Here is a 12,140-nt window from a genome sequence, read left to right on the forward strand (position 1 = left end):
CATGGTGTTGGTATAACCACAGTGCTGTTAGGGAGGGGGTTCCTGGTATTTATCTCACTGGGAATAAAGATACAGTAATGTAGTTCCAGGGCATTGTGGTGTGTAGCTTGGAGGGAGGTATTTCCATGTATCTGCTACCCTGGTCTTTCTAGGTAGAGAACTGATTTGATTTGATTTATTATTGTTACATGTATTAATATGCAGTGAAAATCATTGTTTCTTGCATGCTATACAGGCAAAGTACATAGAGAATCATAGAATCATGGAAACCCTACAGTGCAGAAGGAGGACATTCGGCCCATCGAGTCTGCACCAACAACAATCCCACCCAGGCCCCACCCCCATCACTCCACATATTTACCCTGCTAATCCCTCTAACCTACACATCCCGGGACACCAAGGGGCGATTTAGCATGGCCAATCAACCTAACCCGCACATGCTGGGGGTGTGGGTGGAATCCGGACCACCCAGAGGAAACCCACGCAGACACGGGGAGAAAGTGCTAACGCCGCACAGACAGTGACCCAAGCTGGGAATCGAACCCAGATCCCTGGATCTGTGAAGCAGCAGTGTTATCCACTGTGCCACCGTGAAGGAAAAAAGAGTGTGCAAAATGTATTGTTACAGTCATAGCTAGGGTGTAGAGAAAGATCAACTTAGTCCGAGGTATCATAGAATCAACGTAGAATCAGAGAATCCCACAGTGCAGAAGGAGGCGATTCAGCCCATCGGGTCTGCACCAGCCACAATCCCACTCAGGCCCCTATCCCCATGCATTTACCCTAGCTAGTCCCCCTGACACCAAGGGGCAATTTAACATGGCCAATCCACCTAACCCGCACATCTTTGGATGTAGATCCATTCAAAAGTCTGATGGCAGCAGGGAAGAAGCTGTTCTTGAGTCATTTGGTACGTGACCTCAGACTTTTGTATTTTTTCCCAATGGAAGAAGGTGGAAGAGAGTATGTCCAGGGTGCATGGAGTCCTTAATTATGCTGGCTGCTTTTCCAAGTAAGCAGGAAGTGTAGACAGAGTCAATCGATGGGAGGCTGGATGGCGTGATAGATTGGGCTACATTCACAACCTTTTGTAGTTTCTTGTGGTCTTGGTCGTTTATTCAATGGTGTGTGCATACTGAACACAATACGCTCCGATTCAAAGAAATTCTGTTGCATCATTGCATAGTGTACACATACATATTAGCTCCCCATACATTATGATAAACACGGTTTAACGAACTTTTATTTGAAAAATTTCCAAAAAATTACTTGTATTACATTCAGTTAATCTCCAAGCATCTGATTACTGAGTGGTCTGTTTATCATGTAGCATTAGTGCTTCATTGGAGTTAATTGCAACATTCACCATCTGTCCTAATTGAGTACAAGTCAATTAAGGTCATCGGTCAGTTATTTTGCAAAGAATCATCTAGTTTTCATATACTTTTCTGTGGATTATATAACTAAAAGAATAGAAAATTACAATGTAGAGTAAATATGTTTCAAGATAGCGCCCAGGAAATATGCTGATACATATGGAGTGGAACAGCACAATGATTAATTGGACATCTTAAACCAAAGTTACTTATCAAAAGTTGATAAATTGCTAATAACTTATATTGGCAAATCTGTCTTGGGGCAAACAATAGAAAGTTGCCTAAGTAATTTTGGAGATCTATAAAAAGCATTATTTCTGAAGGCTGATTACAAAAGGGAAAGGTCAATGAAGGGGAATTTTTGTAATAAAACTTGTCATACTATTTTACTGTTCTGCTATGGTAGAAATTGCTTAAAGAGTTTTCTGTGGATAGGCAAAATGGCCCTTTTTTTATTCATTCATGGGACATGGGTGTCGCTGGCTGGCCAGCATTTATTGCCCATCCCTGGTTGCCTGAGGGCATTTGAGAGTCAACCACATTGCTGTGGCTCTGGAGTCACATGTAGGCCAGACCAGGTAAGGATGGCAGATTTCCTTCCCTAAAGGACATTAGTGAACCAGATGGGTTTTTTCCGACAATCAACAATGATTCCATGGTCCTCAGTAGATTCTTAATTCCAGATATTTTATTTTATTGAATTCAAATTCTACCATCTGCCCATGACAGGATTCAAACCCAAGTCCCCAGAACATTAACTGAGCTTCTGGATTAATAGTCTAGCGATAATACCACTAGGCCATCACCTTCCCTGTTATAGGGTGGAGCTGTAGAGATTTCTCTTACTGCAATTGTAAGGACCAATCCACTGGCTGCGGGACTAAACTCTGTCCTTCCAGTTACACAGGGTAACTCCCATTTAAATTTGGGGCTTTGTGATTGTCTTTCGCTGTTTTCTTGTTGTTAGAACAATTGAATCCCACAATTTATGGAAATATTTGTTAGCTGGGGAAATTTTATGCTCATCCATGCCTGCCACAGGATATTTCACCATCTACTGTGTTGGGATTCGAGCCTGGAGCCCCAGATCATTGTTCTAGGTTTGTGGATTACCAGTTCAGTGACTTATATCACTAGGCTGCAGAAGGACTCCAAAAGCATACTGCACCTGGCATTCCCAGGCAGTCTCCCATCCAAGTGCTTTCAGACTGGCGTGGTCTTAGGCACTACCAAGCTGATTACTGTATCAGGGAAATGTGTAAGGAGAAATTAGCTATGATGTTTTCCAGGTGGGATGGTTAAAGAAATAAGGATGAATCAATTTCCTAATCAAATAGCTTCTGCTGCATTTCCATGCCATAGAAATTTAGACAAGATGGCGTTGGATTGCCATCTCATGACCCTTTCAATTATATCTAAATACTGAGTACTAGTGACCAGAAAATCACACAGGGGATGGATCTGCCAACTTAAGCCTGAAGATCATTTACGTGAACAATTTTGGTCCCCTTATCTAAGTAAAGGTATATGGCCTTGGAGGCAATCCAGAGAAAGTTCACTAGGTTGATCCCGGGTATGGAGGGGCTTTTTATGAGAGGTTAAGTGGGTTCAGTCTGTACTCTTTGGAGTTTAGAAGAATGACAAGCAACCCTACTGAGACATATAGGATTCTTAGGGGACTTGACAGGGTAGATGCTGAGAGGTTGTTTCCTTTGCAGAAAAGTCTGGGACCAGAGGTCATAGTCTCAGAGTATGGGGTCACCCATTTAAGACAGAGATGAGGAGGAATTTCTTCTCTCAGAGGGTAGTGAACCTGTGGAATTCTTTACCACAAAGGGCTGTAGAGGTTGGGTCATATATATGTGGGGTTATATATATGTGTTCGGTGCAGACTCGATGGGCCGAATTGCCTGCTTCTGCACTGTAGGGATTCTATGATCCTTAAGTATGTTCAAGACAAATCTTTAATCAGTAAGGGAATCAAGGGTTATGGAGATAAGGTGAGAAAGTGGAGTTCAGGATTATCATGTTAAATCAGTCATGATTTCAGTGAATGGTGGAGCAGACTTCTGCTCCTATGTTCTATGGTCTTATAGATCCACCCATTTTGGTTTTGGAGCGTACCTTGACTTAGGTGACCAGATCTTCTGCCAGATAAAGCTTGGAACCTTATTGGTTTATCCAAGTAGACATTGACGCCCTGGTGTCATTTTGGCTCCTACTCACATTGTTACTGCCATCTCCTTAACATGCTCATAAAGTACAGTGGCACAAATTGAATGTAGCAGCCATTTCTAGCAGCATTTCCAGGATTACCTAGCTGCCCTCAGGTAAAGTGCTTTACTATTTTGAGTCAATTTGCTGTCTTAGATTATGTTGCTTCACTATTGAAACTAAGTTAAAGTGTTCTCATTGGCTTTAGAGTGTTTTTGCTCTTAAGTGACATCCAGCAGTACACTTTTTCTTCAAGGGAATCAACTGATAATTCAGTAAACTGAGAAACCAAATAGAAAGAAGTGGGTTCACTGGACGCTTTACCGTATTAAGACTGCAAGGTTCAGAACAACAATTCTCTGAAGATCAGTGTAAAATGATGCTACACCTCTTCAGGAAGACTATCACAGAGCTGGGCTACTTCCTGCAGTAAGATCTGCAACCTAAAGCCACAGGTCACCCAGCATTGCCTGCATCAAGCAAGATGCCTGAAGCACTTAATTTCTTTGCCTCTGGCTCCTCTGATGGGAATCAGTACCATTAGTCAATCGGCAGTTCATGTTTATGTTAAGCAGTTGACTATTGCCATGTTTTTCAGAGCAACAACTTTCACCACTGCCCTCGTCAACAATCAGAAACAGCAGACTGAGCTCCAGGGTTTGTTGGCTTTGTTTGTTAGATTGTAGGGTGCCTCCAGGACTACATATTCTGTCTTCCTTGTCTTGACAATTCCTTCAAAAAACCCCAATACTTTAATGGATTAAATGGATTACTTGACTGACAAAGGAGTTATAGGGTACAGGGGGTGGACAAGAAAGTAGAGGTCACAATCAAGACAGCCATGGTCTTATGAAAAGGCGGGAGCCATATGATATGCTCCAGCTCCTAATCTGGATGTTTATTTGCTCCACAAACATTTCCATGGCTGCATCCAGGAATTATTAAATCCCAGGTAATATTTACTGTTTGTCCACCTTCAAAATGTCCCATAGAAGGAGCTTCTTCAATGGACGTTCTGCCCATAAGCAACTCCATAGCCCTGCCAGCTCACCTATTCAATGCAAGTGAGGCCTTATCATGAAAATTGAGTCATCCTCTTCTGGGCTGTACCACTTGGATGCAGCAGGAGGTGAGCCCATCACAAGTCACCGAAAACAAAAAATCTCTCCAGTCTGCTTGCAGTTCCATATCAAATTAAAATCTGTCTGTAGCACGATGCAATGGAGAACTCTGTGCCACCATAAAAGTATTGCATCTTTTCTCAGTCCCTTGTGTATTTTCCGTTCATTTCCAAATTCCAGCTTGTTTCCATGGAGAAGATAGCTTTCTAAATGTGAAGGGTCAGGGTAATTCCTGTAGACAAGAGATAAGGGAAATGTCATTGTACATTGAAATATTGACTTCACATTCCGTGTGACACTAGTGAAGCCAACTCAGAGGTTTAAATTGCAGAGGCCTGAAATATCAAAACAGAATTAAAAAATCAATTAGATAATAGGTTATACCAATCGTTGCTGTGAAGGAACAGTCTAGAAATTTACATGCATTGAATTTTCACCATGATACCTGCCTTTGTATGTTTTAATTAAAACAAACCTATCATCACTTCCGAATAGACAACAGGTTTTCAATTTAGATAAGACTTCCACTGCTGACAAAATGATGACCACAAGGAAAAATGGGAACAAGCCAGCCATGACAGTGAATATTAACGCTGGGATAAACATACCGGCATTGCACTTCACCTGTACCACATAACATAATTCCATTAGAATACATACCCGCAGGCCATATAACCCCCACTCCCCCAACCATGAAGTTAAGTGCATCTCTGTCACGAGCAGTCAGCCTGAGCAGCTGTTCTTTTTGACTTGTTTTGATGTTAAATATGACAATTTGGTTGAGCTTCAGGCAAGCGGCTCATCGTAAAATTTTAAAACACAATAAAACGTGAACTACAGAAAGGTTATCCAACCCATTATGTGTCCTTCTTTAAATGGTCCATGTCAAACATAGCCCCTGCAGGCTTTCCCAGTTTTATTTATTCTTCTGTGGGAGGGGAGAGCTGTTAGGAAGAGAAAATGCAACATTTCCATCTCATTCTCTGAGGTAATTGGAGGATTGCGGATGTGGTCCCTATATTCAAGAAAGGGAACAGGGACAGCCCGGGAAATTACCGACCGGTGAGTCTAACCTCAGTGGTTGGTAAGTTGATGGAGAGGATCCTGAGAGACAGGATTTATGATCATCTAGAGAAGTTTAGTATGATCAAAAGTAGTCAGCACGGCTTTGTCAGGGGCAGGTCGTGCCTTACGAGCCTGGTTGAGTTCTTTGAAAATGTGACCAAGCACATTGACGAAGGAAGAGCGGTGGATGTGGTCTATATGGACTTCAGCAAAGCGTTCGATAAGGTCCCCCATGCAAGACTTCTTGAGAAAGTGAGAGGGCATGGGATCCAAGGGGCTGTTGCCTTGTGGATCCAGAACTGGCTTGCCTGCAGAAGGCAGAGAGTGGCTGTGGAGGGGTCTTTCTCTGCATGGAGGTCAGTGACCAGTGGAGTGCCCCAGGGATCTGTTCTGGGACCCTTGCTGTTTGTCATTTTCATAAATGACCTGGATGAGGAAGTGGAGGGATGGGTTGGTAAGTTTGCTGACGACACCAAGGTAGGTGGTGTTGTGGATAGTTTGGAGGGATGTCAGAAGTTGCAGCGAGACATAGATAGAATGCAAGACTGGGCGGAGAAGTGGCAGATGGACTTCAACCCGGATAAGTGTGTAGTGATCCATTTTGGCAGATCCAATGGGATGGAGCAGCAGTATAAAATGAAGGGTACCATTCTTAGCAGTGTAGAGGATCAGAAGGACCTTGGGGTCCGGGTCCATAGGACTCTTAAATCGGCCTCGCAGGTGGAGGATGCGGTCAAGAAGGCGTATGGCGTACTAGCCTTCATTAATCGAGGGATTGAGTTTAGGAGTCGGGAGATAATGCTGCAGCTTTATAGGACCCTGGTTAGACCCCACTTGGAGTACTGCGCGCAGTTCTGGTCACCTCATTACAGGAAAGATGTTGAAGCCATTGAAAGGGTGCAGAGGAGATTTACAAGGATGTTGCCTGGATTGGGGGGCATGCCTTATGAGGATAGGTTGAGGGAGCTTGGTCTCTTCTCCCTGGAGAGACGAAGGATGAGAGGTGACCTGATAGAGGTTCACAAGATGTTGAGGGGTCTGGATAGGGTGGACTCTCAGAGGCTATTTCCAAGGGCTGAAATGGTTGCTACGAGAGGACACAGGTTTAAGGTGCTGGGGGGTAGGTACAGGGGGGATGTCAGGGGTAAGTTTTTCACTCAGAGGGTGGTGGGTGAGTGGAATCGGCTGACGTCGGTGGTGGTGGAGGCAAACTCGTTGGGGTCTTTTAAGAGACTTCTGGATGAGTACATGGGATTTAATGGGATTGAGGGCTATAGATAGGCCTAGAGGTGGGGATGTGATCGGCGCAACTTGTGGGCCGAAGGGCCTGTTTGTGCTGTGACTTTCTATGTTCTATGTTCTATGTAATTGAGCAAAAATACTTGCACAGTGTCAGTGAGACTTGTTTGGAAGGTTTGCTGCTTAAAACATTGTTTTTTCTGGAAACACGTTTGCTTCCTCTGCAGTGGCACAAATACACTAATTAATGGTCTCTTATGTGCCTCATTCTGCCTCCGTCACTATGTTACCCAGGACAAGGGCAGTGGCACAGTGGAATCATTGCTGAACTAGCAATCCAGAGACACAGGGTTACGCTCTGGGGACCTGGGTTCAAATCCCATCATGGCAGATGGTGAAATTTGAATTCAATAAAAAACCTGGAAGTAAAAGTCTAATGATGTCCATAAAACCATTGTCGATTGTCATAAAAACTTGAGCGATATCTTCCATCCTCTCCCGGTCTGGCCTACATGTAACTCCAGACCCACAGCAATGTGGTTGACTCTCAAATGCCCTTTGAAATGGAGGGCAGTTAGAGATGGGCAATAAATCCTGGCCCAGCTAGCGACACCCACATCCCGTAAAAAAAGAATAAATAAAAGATGGAGGCCTATGTCATGTGATTAGCCTGGCAGCATTTACAGAGCTTTTAACCCTCCAGCCTCTCAAACCCCTGCCACCCCCCCCGACCACCGCCCACCCACCCAACTCTTACTGGTGTCTGCCAGACAGACCCAGCTGAAACTGGAGATCTACCTTGAAGTCCGGCTCCATAACCTCCTTTTGTTTAGGGAAGCTTGTAGGCCCAGCAATGGCTACCATTCAAAATTGGCATTGCTGGGGTTACAGAACTGCCGGCCAATCAGATTGGCCAGTAGATCTCTGAGGCTGTAACTTTCTACCTTGATGGGGGCGGGAGTCTCACCCTGAACCAATTAACGCCCCTCCAAGAGTAAAATGGCTGCAAACCAGCTGATTTTTTGGAGGGCGATGTAGCAATTGGTGGATGGGATGGTGGGGTGGCAGGAATAAACTCCAGTCCCAAGTGTGTATACAATGGGGGAAATCTTACCAGAATTTGTCAAAGTGTCAGGTCTGGAGAGATCGCTCCAGCAACATTGGCCTGTTTTCTCTTGGGATATTCATACATTGACAGCAAAAGAAAAGTGGGTGGTGTTTGCACTGTCATTCTGGCGAGGCGGGGGCTCTTAGAGCTGGCAAAGCCAGTTACACAAAGATCGAGATGTCATTTTTAAAGAACGCCTTGATCTGAACAAAAAAAAACACATTAAAAGTGAAGAAAAAGAGAATGGGCATAGGTACACACAATAAAATTTAACAAAAAGGACAAAAAAATACACTCTCCCCATCACACGTAAATAGCTTCCCATGATGCTCCCTCACAGTGCCAACCTGTGCCAGGGGCTATATTTGCCTTTGTGCCCCCATTGGGATCCCCTTTATAGGTTTGCATTTTTAAAAATCTGCTGAGAACTTCGCCGACATGGTGTGGAAATTAAGTTACAAAACCGTTACAAAAAGTTAAGTTACAAAACAGGTTATTATCATAGAAACATAGAAGGTAGGAGCAGGAGGAGGCCATCTGGCCCTTCGAGCCTGCTCCGCCATTCATTACGATCATGGCTGATCATCCAACTCAATAGCCTAACCCTGCTTCTTCCCCAAAACCTTTGATCCCATTTGCCCCAAGCGCTATATCTAACCGCCTCTTGAATACATTCAATGTTTTGGCATCAACCACTTCGTGTGGTAATGAATTCCACAGGCTCTCGTTAGGTGAAGAAATGTCTCCTCATCCCTGTCCTAAATGGTCTACCCAGAATCCTCAGACAATGGCCCCTGGTTCTGGACTTCACCACCATCGGGAACATCCTCCCTGCATCTACCCTGTCAAGTCCTGTTAGAATTTTATAAGTCTCTATGAGATCCCCCCTCATTCATCTGAACTCCAGCGAAAATAATCCTATCCTAATCAATCTCTCCTCATACATCAGTCCCGCCATCCCCGGAATCAGCCTGGTAAACCTTCGCTGCACTCCCTCAAGAGCAAGAACATCATGCCTCAGAAAAGGAGACCAAAACTGCACACAATACTCTAGGTGTGGCCTCACCAAGGCCCTGTATATTTGGAACAACATATCCCTTCTCCTGTACTCGAAACCTCTCGGAATGAAGGCCAACATGCCATTTACCTTCTTTACCGCCTGCTGCACCTGCATGCTTGATGCGCGATATATCACACGGGAGGCAGGATGTACTCAGGAAATAAAGGCTTTTATTGCCAACAATAACTGAGCTACTATATACAATATACAATCCCAGACTAAAGGGTCACCAGGCAGAGCAGTGACCTTTGTACCTCTCCCAGGAGGTGGAGCCAACTGGGGTGTACCATAGGACTATATTAACAGGTAGAACAGCCCAACCCTAACCCCAACAGTAACATATCTACAGACTCATAGTACTGGCCAGACCATGGCTCAGCACTACCTGGTGGGAACCAACAATGGCTCACCTTCAGTGACTGGTGCACAAGGATACCCAGGTCCCGCTGCACACTCCCCTCTCCCAATTTACAGCCATTCAGGTAGTAATCTGTCTTCTTGTTTTTGTTTCCAAAGTGAATAACCTCACATTTATCCAAATTATATTGCATCTGCCAGTGATTTTGCCCACTCACCCAACCTGTCCAGATAATTCTAAAGGATCTCTGCATCCTCGTCGCAGTTCACCCTCCCACCAACTTGGTATCATCTGCAAACTTTGAAATGTTACATTTTGTTCCCTCATTCAAATCATTAATATATATTGTGAATATTTGGGGTCCCAGCACTGATCCCTTGATAATGGATTTGAGAATTTTCCCCACTACCAATGTTAAGCTTACTGGTCTACAATTCCCTGTTTTCTCTCTACTTCCTTTTTTGAATACTAGAGTGGCATTAACTACCCTCTGCAGGGACTGTTCCAGAGTCTATAGAATCCTGGAAGATGACCACCAATGCATCCATTATTTGTAGAGCCATTTCCTTAAGTACTCTGGGATGTAGGTTATCGGGCCCTCGGGATTTATCTGCCTTCAATCCCATCAATTTTCCTAGCACCATTTCTCTACTAATATTGATCTCCCTCAGTTCTTCCCTCTCACTAAATCTTGCATTCTCCAACATTTCTGGCAGTTTTAATTTGTGTCTTCTTTGGTGAAGACAGAACCAAAGTATGTATTCAGTTGCTCAGCCATTCCTTTGTCCCCTATTATACATTCCCCCATTTCTGCCGATAGGGAACCTACATTTGTCTTCACCGATCTCTTTCTCTTCACGTATCTATAGAAACTCTTTGTGTCAGTCTTGCGTCCCCTGCAAACTTACTTTCATACTGTATTTTCCCCTCAATCAATCCCTTGATCTTTCTTTCCTGAATTCTAAACTGCTCCCAATCCTCAGACCTATTATTTTTCTTGGCCAATCTGTATGCTTCTTCCTTGGATGGGCTACTCTCTCTAATTTCCTTTGTAATCCATGGATTGGCTCTCTTACCCATTTTGCTTTTGTGCCAGACAGGAATAAACAGTCGCTACTGTTTCCCCATGTGTTCCTTGAATGTTTGCCAATCCTATCCACTGTCATCCCTTTAAGTAACTCTGCCCAATCTATCAAGGATAACTCACGCCTCATATCCTCATAGATTCCTTTGTTAAGATTCAGCACCCTCGTCTCCGAATCAACTACTTCACTCTCCATTTTGATAAAAATTTCTGTATGTTATGGTCACTCATCCCCAAGGGGTCTCATATAGCTAGGTTGGCAATGATTCCCTTCTCATTACACAGTACCCAGCCTAAGATGGCCTGCTCACTAATTGGTTCCTCCACATATTGGTCAAGAAAACCATCCCATATAAATTCCAGGAATTCCTCCTCTACGGCATTGTGGCTAATTTGATTTGCCCAATCTATGTGTAGATTAAAATCACCAATGATCACCGATATTCCCTTATCACATGTATCTCTAATGTTGTGTTTAATACCATTCCCAAAATCACTATTGCAGTTTGGGGGTCTATACACGACACCCACTAATGTTTTTTGCCCCTTGGTATTTCTCAACTCTACCCATACAGACTCGGCGTTCTAAGAGCCAAGATCCTTTCTCACTATTGTGTTAATTTCCTCTTTAACCAGCAGTGCCACTCCACCATCTTTTCCTTTATGCCTGAACATCATAAATATTGAATACCTCTGGGACATTCAACTTCCATCCCTGGTCACCCTGCAGCCATGTCTCCATAATCCCAATTATATCGTACCCGTTTACATCTATCTGCGTGATTAGTTCATCGACTTCATTGCAAATGTTCCGTGCATTAAGGCACAGAGCTTTTAAGCTTGTCTTTTTAATATTGTTTGTCTCACTCCCAATATTTTACTCAATAGCCTGTTTGAACTTTGTCCTTGATTTCTCTGCCTATCATTTTTCTTATTTCCTTTTCTACCTTTTGTTTTTGTCCTTGCTCCCTGGTTCCCGTTCCCCTGGCATATTAGTTTTAACCCTTCCCAACCACTCTATCAAAGAGCTCCCCTCGGACAGCAGTCCCAGTCCTGCCCAGGTGTAACCCATCCAATTTGTACAGGTCCCACCTCCCCCAGAACCGGTCCCAATATCCCAGGAATCTCTCCCTGACACCATCTCTTCAGCCACGTACTCATCTGATATATCCTGTCATTTCTGCTCTGACTAGCATGTGGCACTGGTAGCAATCCTGACATCACGACCTTTGAGATCCAATTTCTTAACTTTCTTCCTAGCTCCCTGGATTCTGCTTTTAGGACCTCATCCCTTTTTTCACTATGTCATTTGTACCGATGTGTACCAAGACCACTGGCTGTATCAGACAAAAACCTTGTTGAGGTCAGCAGTTGCGTATTCAGGAAAGAGACTAATCTTACTTTGTGTCAGTTTCATAAGCGCTGCATTCCCAGCCTTGGCCACTGGATGAAACAAAGACAAGTTACCGTGACAAATACAAAAAAACAAGATATGGTGACATATTATGCTAATGA

This window comes from Mustelus asterias, chromosome 18 (genome assembly GCF_964213995.1).
Source record: "Mustelus asterias chromosome 18, sMusAst1.hap1.1, whole genome shotgun sequence".
NCBI classification, from domain to species: Eukaryota; Metazoa; Chordata; class Chondrichthyes; order Carcharhiniformes; family Triakidae; genus Mustelus; species Mustelus asterias.